At 42.4% G+C, this 9,359-nt stretch overlaps 1 pseudogene; it reads right to left on the bottom strand.

Annotated features, from left to right (window-relative positions):
* Positions 1-553: 553 nt before the first annotated feature.
* LOC147456161 (expansin-A2-like) overlaps positions 554-9,359 on the bottom strand; it is a 30,885-nt pseudogene continuing 22,079 nt past the window's right edge.

Here is a 9,359-nt window from a genome sequence, read left to right as displayed (position 1 = left end):
TGATGTTAGAACAAAGTAATACAAAATTTATATGTCTCTTGTTCTCCTCAAGGCTCATGTCAATAAACATCGATCCATATATTAGGAGCATACCTTTAGAGTCAAGGGGAGGTGGCCTAGCGGCAAAGGCGAGGGACTTTAAGCGCGTTTGCTATGATTCAACCCCTATGAAATGCAAGTGTGGGTGTGAAGGGCCTTAAGCACGTCCGCTATGGTTCAACCCCTACGACATGAGGGTCTAGGTGTGAAAAGAAGGGAGAAGACTTTAGGAAAAAATATGTACATTTATATGAGATGAATTTTCATTATTTGTATCAGGCAAGCCCAGCTCTCTACAATACTTGCATATGAGAGAGCATTCGGACAATTGGAGAGGAATGAGCGAGCAGGAAATTGTGGAAGATGCGGTGGCCATTTCAGAGCTAGACACATATATGTATACAAGATTAGCTACGGGCGGCAATTAGATTGCGAGCTAAATCTGCCTTTGCCTCTGCCTCTGCTTGCTAATTAATGAAATATAAGCGCATGACATGAGCATCAATGATTAGAGCTAGAATTGATCGCCAGCGCTGAAGGTTTGTCCGAAGCACCAATCGGCAGGGCCACATCATAGGAAGTGAGGGTGCAGCACCGTCGCTTGTGGTTACTTGAAAGGAGAGGCTCTGGCCATCCAAGAGGGCATTGCTCTGCCAATTCTGACTCCAATTTCACGTCATGGGCTGCCATCCGATGCAAGAGCCCTTGATGGAGACCGATTGCACGTCGCCGACGCCCTTGACATTGGTGATGAGCACCAGGCTGAAGTAGAAGTGGCCGTTCATTGTGAAGTGGATGCCTCTTTCTCTCTCTCTCTCTCTCTCTCTCTCTCTCTCTCTCTCTCTCTCTCTCTCTCTCTCTCACACACACACACACACACACACACACACACACACACACACCTACAATGTGCATGTGGGAGAGAGAGAGAGGAGAGGGAGGCTCCCTGCCTGGCTCTCTGTCCTCTCCTCGTGTGTGTGTGTGTGTGTGTGTGTGTGTGTGTGTGTGTGTGTGTGTGTGTGTGTGTGTGTGTGTGTGTGTGTGTGTGTGTGTGTGTGTGTGTGTGTGTGAGAGAGAGAGAGAGAGAGAGAGAGACGGGGCGCCCGGGGGGGGGGTAATATACTTTTTTTGCAGAGAGCATCGAAACTCAGAGTTTTTTGCGCTCTTATATTATTTTTACATGGTCGGCGTTGCTATAGGGATGCTCATAGCAATGCCTATAACGACGCCGATACTTTTCCACATTTCAACGTCACATTACAAGTGTTGCTAAGCTCAAGAACCTCTTGTAGTGTAGAATGTTGGTTTGAAAATAAGTTAGTTCGTATGCAATTAGATGGATCCAAAGTTGAATAAACTCTCAACAAGAAAGAACTTATGTCGACTGCCAGTCAAGATGCAAATTGAACCACTACAAGCCACACACAACTCATCAACTATATGCGAGAGAGAGAGAGAGAGAGAGAGAGAAGAGAAGTTTTAGGATCGTAGGAATTACGCAGGAGACCTCAATATCTATTAGTCAAGGCCTGAACTCAAGTCCTATTAATCATGAGGCAATCAGCTGGATAACCAATCTACTATCATTCATGATAACCATGAGAGGGGGGCCGAGAGAGAGAGACAGAGAGAGAAGAGACGAAGAAGAGAAGTTTTAGGATCGAGGAACGACCCCAAGAGACCTCAAAGATCTATCGGTCAAGTCTTGAACTCAGGTTCTATTATTCATGAGGTAATCAGAATAACCAATCTACTATTATTTATGATAACCATGAGAGAGAGAGAGAGAGAGAGAGAAGAGAGGAAGAAGAGAAGTTGTATGATCTTAGGAACCCCCAAGAGACCTCAAAGATCTATTAGTCAAGTCTTGAACACAGGTCCTATTATTCATGAGGAAATCAGAATAACCAATCTACTATTATTCAAGGAGGCAAGAGGGAGCCCGCCTCTACCTCAGCACTAAAGGGCACGGGGCATTAAAGGAAGCTCAAGAGGTGGGATCTACGGCTGAGAAGCCCGGGCACAAAAGCAGAGGCGCGCAGGGCCGTAGGATGCCCAGAAGTAAACTAGGACGCCGAAAAGTAAACTTGGACATGGACACACCCTGTCGACGTTTACTTATCATGCATTTGTTGCCCACTGTGGTCAACGTATGCGCATAGGGGGGTTGGATAAGTCATGCGCCTTGCCCGGCACCCACAAGGGTTCAAACCCGTGTGCAACACCCCACGTCTCATTTTTTTGAGCCCTCAAATCTCCTTGAGATTCGTGCCCGGGCTTCTCAGTCGTCGATCCCACCTCCCGAGCTTCATTTAATGCCCGTGCCCTTTAGTGTTGAGGCCGCCTCTAGGAGAGAACACACACATACGCGTGCATGTGTGTGTGTGCACACACACAGAGAAGGCACATGGTTTGCTAAAAGTGGTCATGTTCCATATTAGAATTATTGCCTTCAATGCTTCGACCACTTTTGACAAAGCGTAAAAAACATCCTTGCCATCCTCATCCGGGACGTTCACTAAGTAAAAAAAAAAATTATATCACGTGCGTTCACCAAAAGGGATTTTAATTACCCCTTATACCTCTTTCGTACACATAAATTTGTAAATTTACAAAAAATTAAAATCTCTTTTGTTGAACATGCGTGCTATGTTACATATACTTTAGTGAACTCCCCGGACATCCTCGCGAATGGTTTAATCAAAAGTATGCTATGAGAGCATTCCTCTAAGGCCCAAGGCCAAAAATGTTGTTCGCATGAGGCATTGATGTTAGAACAAAGCAATACAAAATTTATATGTCTCTTGTTCTCCTCGAGGCTCGTGTCAATAAACTTGGATCATACCTTTAGAGTCAAGGGGAGGTGGCCTAACGGCAAAGGCAAGGGGTTTTAAGCGCGTCCGCTCTGATTCAACCCCTATGACATGCAGTGTGGGTATGAAGTGAAGGGCTTTAAGAGCGCCTGTGAAGAGCTTTAAGCGCGTCCGCTATGGTTCAGCCCCTATAACATGAGGGTCCGGGTGTGAAAAAAAGGGAGAGGACTTAAATTAGGAAAATATATGTACATTTATATGAGATGAATTTTTCCAAACGTTGGCAGCCTATTATTTGTATGAGGCAGGTCCAGCTCTCTACAATGCTTGCGTATGAGGCTGGGTTCACAAAGCGCGGCGGAAACAGCGCTCAGCAGGACATGAGCCAATCATTGGTCGCCGGCTTAGGAGGGGCTGTTCACAAGGCGCGGCGGTAGCTAAAGCTGAACATGCTAGCGCACGGAACAGTTGCCTCGATTTTCTTCTGACCCCCCCCCCCCCCTCGCGAGTTGCTATTTCCGCCCTCCACGTAGGCTTAATTGCATGCCAACTTGCAACTCAACGTTCCAAAAGACACCCTTAACGTTCTTTTTTTTTTCAAAGCAAACCTTAACGTTCTTATTTTTCCAACTATAAAAAGACCCCATTGGAGCTAAAGAGTCCTTCACATTTTTCACAGAGCACAGCATGAAGTTGCAAGGAGCATTTTGAGGCTTGGAAGCATCCACTGTGGTAATTTTTTTTTGCATGAAGAACCTCTTCTCTTCCTCTCCTCTTTTTTCATTTTGTGTCGACACAATGACGCAACTTCCATGTTCTTTGATATACTAACCTTTATACTCGTGTGTCTTGATAGATTGAAGATTGTTGGAGCGTTACGACGTGCAATATTTGTGAAAAGGTATACATGCTTATGTGTTGAAGCACGCTCTATTTTAAATGTTTTTCGATGAGCATGTCCTAAAACTCTCTCTTGTTTGCTTGTGATGCAGGTAAGGTAACATGGAGTCCAACACCCCTCAATTTCATGATTCTCAAAGAGAGGACAATGACACCATTCTCTCTCAACCACAATTCTCCCAACCTTATTTCAACCATTTCTCTCATTTACCATTTCCTATGCCCTCTCATGGTTTTATGGCCATGTTGAATTCTCCATCTCCAACCTCTCCTTTCATGATGCGTCCTTCCAACCAACCACCATATCCCTCACCTCCTCTAAGTGGCTCAAGCCCTAATTCTCCTATGCTACCACAAGCTAGTCCGAGCACTCCTCCCATTCTAATTCCGAACCATATACCTCCCCCCCCTCCCCCCTCTCAACCTTCCAAAGGCCGTTCAAAAGCATCCAAGAAGAGATCAACCAATAATGAGGAGGTAGCCCAAGGGAGCCAAGTGCCATCGAAGAAGCCAAAGACAACCAAAAAGAAGGTTGTTGTTGACTTGGGGGACGATGATGACAACGACAACAAAGGGAAGGGCAAGTGGAGGGACTTTTGGGTTGACCAATTGGTTCACATTCGGGGAGGGATGAATGAGGAATTCAACAATCCTCAAAAGCAAGGAGTCAACTTGTGGGCCAAGGTGGCCACTCAATTGGCCGGCACTTATCTTGAGTTTGATAAAGATAGCGAAAGCTGTCGTAAAAAATTTCAAGCTGTGGTAGCTCAATACAGGATAGATAAAGTCCATAATAACATTTCTGGCAATGACAGGAAGAGGACTTGCAAATGGTATGATGTGGTAGATGAATACTACCATGATAGAGCTTCGGTCACACCTCTTAGGCATGCTTCCTCAACCACCCAAGATCCTACTGCTCTTGGAGGTGACAATAGCGCTTTTTCAGAGGCAAAGATGTCGGAGCCCGAGAAGGCTCAAGCCTCCACCACTTCAACACATCGCCCAGCTCCAAAGTACGAGGAAGCATTGGCCCAAATGGCCAACACAGGGAACCTACTTTTGGAGCATCTTAAAGACTCCTCTAAAGAACAACATGCCACGGAGAAAGTTTTGACATGGAATGGGTACGAGAAGCTGAAGCAGACTTGGCACTTATGGTTCGAAGGGAAGAGGATCGGAGAACAGCTGCCTGCTCCTTGAGGGAGCTATGTGCTACTAGGCCAATACAAACAGAGGACGCAATGGAACGTGCTCAAGGAGGCGACGAAGGTTATGACTTTGGTTCAGGTTCAGAGCGGCAAGACAATCTCGCTAGGACAATGTATAGAGAGCATGCAAGGGCCAATGTACAAGAATTCTTTGGCAATGATGCCTTGGCAGAGATGGATTCATCATCAATGGAAGCATCATCATCATTAGCTTCTTCCTCTTCTACGTAGAGCTTTGCAACGAAACCTTTCATTGTAGAACTGGCATGCTTATTATGTTTATGTCCTCTTTCAGCTTGTATCTCATGAGATTCCTTTAATACATCTTCAATGTAGCTTCTCTATATGTGTTTTTTCTAAAGGTTTTTATGTTAATCAAATTTCTCTTCCGCCACCCTATGTGAATGCATGGTGCGGCGGAAGATATGTTGGTTCTCTATTTCCACCTCCCGTGTAAACTGATGGATGGCGGAAGAGTTGGAAATGAAGTTCTTCCACCTGGAAAAGGGTCTTTTTCTTTGCTATTTCCGCCGCCCTCTTGTGAACCCAGCCTGAGAGAGCATTTTGAGAATTGGAGAGGAATTATGAGCAAACAGGAAATTGTGGAAGATGCGGTGGCCATTTCATGAGAGCTAGACACATATATGTATATACAAGATTAGCCGTGGGCGGCAATTAGATATTTGCGAGCTGCTTCTGCTTCTGCTTCTGCCTCTGCTTGCTAATTACTGAAATATAGGCACATGAATGCATGAGCATCAAGGATCAGAGCTATTGCTCTGCCAATTCTGACCCCAATTCCGCGTCATGGGCTGCCATCCGGTGCGGGAGCCCTTGATGGAGACCGATTGTACGTCTCCCACGCCCCCGACGTTGGTGACGAGCATCAGGTTGAAGTAGGAGTGGCAGTTCATTGTGAAGTGGATACCCCCCTGTCTTGGCACACGGCACGCGGCGGTACTCCACTGGCACGATGCCGCCCCTGTACACTCCAATCTTCTCATAAGCTGGCTGAGCCATGTCGAAATGCTGGAGTGGTGGGTTGCACCAGCCCCCATCGTTGTTGGGCAAGGCGTTGTTTGCGGACAGAAATTAGTGGCTGTCACCACTACAGACGTGTCCGCGATGCACCATTGCGGGTCGGCTGCAGCATCGCACCGGATTTCAAAGCAAGCACCGCAGCTGAGGCCGGCATTGAAGAGAGCAGTACTCAGGGCTGCTGTGTTTGTTCCGTAGCCTGATGAGTAGAGATCTCCGTACCCACATGCGCAGCAAACAAAATGTAGCTCAATACATCATTAACCAGAACAATATGTGGAAGAACCTTTTAATGCAGCATCGCACCGGATTTCAAAGCAAGCACCGCAGCTGAGGCCGGCATTGAAGAGAGCAGTGCTCCGGGCTGCTGTGTTTGTGCCGTAGCCTGATGAGTAGAGATTTCCATACCCACATGCACCCCCTGTTCACAGCAAACAAACTGTAGCTCAATACATCATTAACTAGAACAATATGTGGAAGAACCATTTAATGCAGCATCGCACCGGATTTCAAAGCAAGCACCGCAGCTGAGGCCGGCATTGAAGAGAGCAGTGCTCAGGGCTGCTGTGTTTGTGCCGTAGCCTGATGAGTAGAGATCTCCATACCCACATGCACCCCCACTACAAGTTTTAGACATTTTCTCACTTTGATAAAAAGATCCTTTTTCCACCCTTTTTTCCACCCCAATGTGTTAAAAACCTAAGAAGTGTGAATTATTTTTCTCATTTTCTTTTTTTTTTTTTCCAATGGTTATTTTTTTTAAACCATGCATCAATTTTTCTTATCCTCAAAGTGGGAATAAATCTCTTGCAAAATAAAGTACTGACATGAACAATAATCGAGCTCATAATTATTGTTATCTTTCTGCTATCCATATGAAAAAAAATTACTAACGTATAATATTTGTTGGTCCTATGAAATGTAAAAACCAAAACACAATATGAAAATAATTTGCACTCAAGACCTTGCACGTTCATGGTGTGAATTTTTTACAATCGAAGCTCTTAAAGATTGTACTGCAAAGCAAGTAAACATTAGCACCTCAAAAAATTTCATTCTACATTTTATAGTTCTGATGAAAATATTTTTCACTCATACATCTTGTAATGATAAATATTTTCACTCTTAACCGAGAGAATTATCAATCTTGAGTGTAAATTATTTCCACTTTTGACATCGAAAAATTTTCATTCTTAAGTTGTAATTTTTTACAAGCTAATTAATACATTGGATAGGTAGAAAACTAGTGGAAAAAATTAATACATTGGAACCTTGCCCTGATTATCTATGCAAAAGAGAGACATTAATTGTCACCGTCATTGAAAAAAATTGAATAGGGTAAATCTTTTTCACTTCACAATGACAAAAGGATCTTATTCTCACATATAATCTTTTTGTAGCGATATTATTCACACTTAAAAAGTGTACATGTTAGAAACATTCAACACCTCTAATTAATGTAGTTTCATAGCTATAAATTTATCTATCTTGTACGCATAACAGTATCGAAATTATGGAGATAACCTCAAATCAAACATCTTTTATGGATAGTTCTATAGTATGAAAAATGCTAATAGTGGCCAATCAATTAGCATACATCAAAACATTCAAGACCGCAACAAGAGCAATAATGCTTTGAAATAATATCGATTATAACTTGTCCCACAAAATCTTTTATAGCTTTATAATTCGGATATGCGCTTGCGCATTACATGCCAAACTAGCCAAAAATTTTGTCAAAATAGAGACAACATATATAACCAAGGTTCCATAGTGAACTTGATTTACACAAGTTCAACTTCATCCTGACCCATATCTTTAGCATTAGTGTCTTTGAGCTTAATCTTGTTTTGCCCAATGGCCCAAGACACTAAAACATCCAATGCCTCTGAATCTTGGCATTCTTTCTTGAAATCAAATGATTCCTTCGGCGTAGTCCATTGCAGCTCTTTTAAAAAGTCAGCTAGCCGCTTATACATGAGGTCTATGTTGTGCTCTCCCATCAGTTTCAAAGCTATCGCTTCTTTTGTTGTCTTCTTAAGTGCCTTATTCTGCAAAAGGTATGTCACACTCATGTAAGGACCTTCATAAAAAATCTATTGAATTTGCAATGCAACGTGCTCATTTACAAGACCAAAGATGTTAGTAGCAATACATGAGGCGATAATGTGACGTTGTTATGAGAAGGATTCAAATTCCTCTTTTTTGAGTTGCAAACCTGCAATAAATAAAAAATTTCACAACCCTCAAAATGCTTGATTAGATCAGTATACCAACAAAAGGGCTTGTACCAGGGTAGAGGTGTTCTCTTTGTATCTAGCAGGAACTTTGGAAAGTCTTTTAGCTTTTCCATTTTCTCTTGCTTCATGCTACAAAAACCATTCCATCTCAAAATCATTACAAAATAGAGATTTAAAGTCTCTACCAAAGAGTTGACAATGAGCAGACCCTTGAAATGACGGCGGCATTGCTAGATGATTTCTTGTTTGTGAGATCCTTCAAAGCCTGCAAAAACAAGATTTTCTTGATCCCTTTCAAGGGAGACGTCCTTTAATGACATCAAATCACCAGTCTCTAACCTTTTTCTTTGAGGGTATATTTTCTTTATCTTTGTTTCCACACTAAAAGAAAAAATATAGGTATCATTCAAACACCATAATAGATTTAAAAAAATCTTCACACTTTGAGTTTAAGACACTTACCACGATCTCATTTAAGCACATGACCTTTGGCTTCTTTTTTGATATGTTAATGGGTGGTGTAGCATCATCATTCTAAAATAAAATTGATATGAACATGCAAGTCACAAGATTTAGCTCAATAAGAGGAAAAACCAAAGAAGTTTACCCCTCTAGATATCTCCATATCACCTTTGTCATCAAGGTCTACCAATGCATGGTTAAACACCTATATTAACTATCATCTATAAGCAAAAAAGTAGGTCTCAACCCATGACGTAATCAATAATACAAAGAAGTCCTTACAAAATTCTTGATGATTGATATGCCATGGTCTTCACTTGTTTCCACCATATCAAACATCTTCCATGTTGACTACACACCAACATCATTAAACATAGCCAATTTGAGGAATTGCATGTGATTAATTTTGTGGAAAAGATCACAATTTACCTCTCTAACTTCTTCGTTTAATTGATCCAAGTCAATAGGTAAATTTGCAGTTAGAGGAGAGTCATTCCCAAAATTCTATAAACACAAATATACAAAGTAGATAAATATTCCAAACAATTTCTTGAATACTTTAAAATTTGCTACAAAATCTCAATGTACAAAACCTTACAACTCTACTAAGCAAACCTGATCAATAACGTTGTCATGCCAAGAATCATTCTTGCCAC

Source organism: Adiantum capillus-veneris, chromosome 6, assembly GCF_014529385.1.
Source record: "Adiantum capillus-veneris isolate H3 chromosome 6, ASM1452938v2, whole genome shotgun sequence".
Lineage (NCBI taxonomy): Eukaryota > Viridiplantae > Streptophyta > Polypodiopsida > Polypodiales > Pteridaceae > Adiantum > Adiantum capillus-veneris.
The sequence above is the reverse complement of the archived record's forward strand: the minus strand, read 5'-3'. Positions and strand labels throughout refer to the sequence as shown.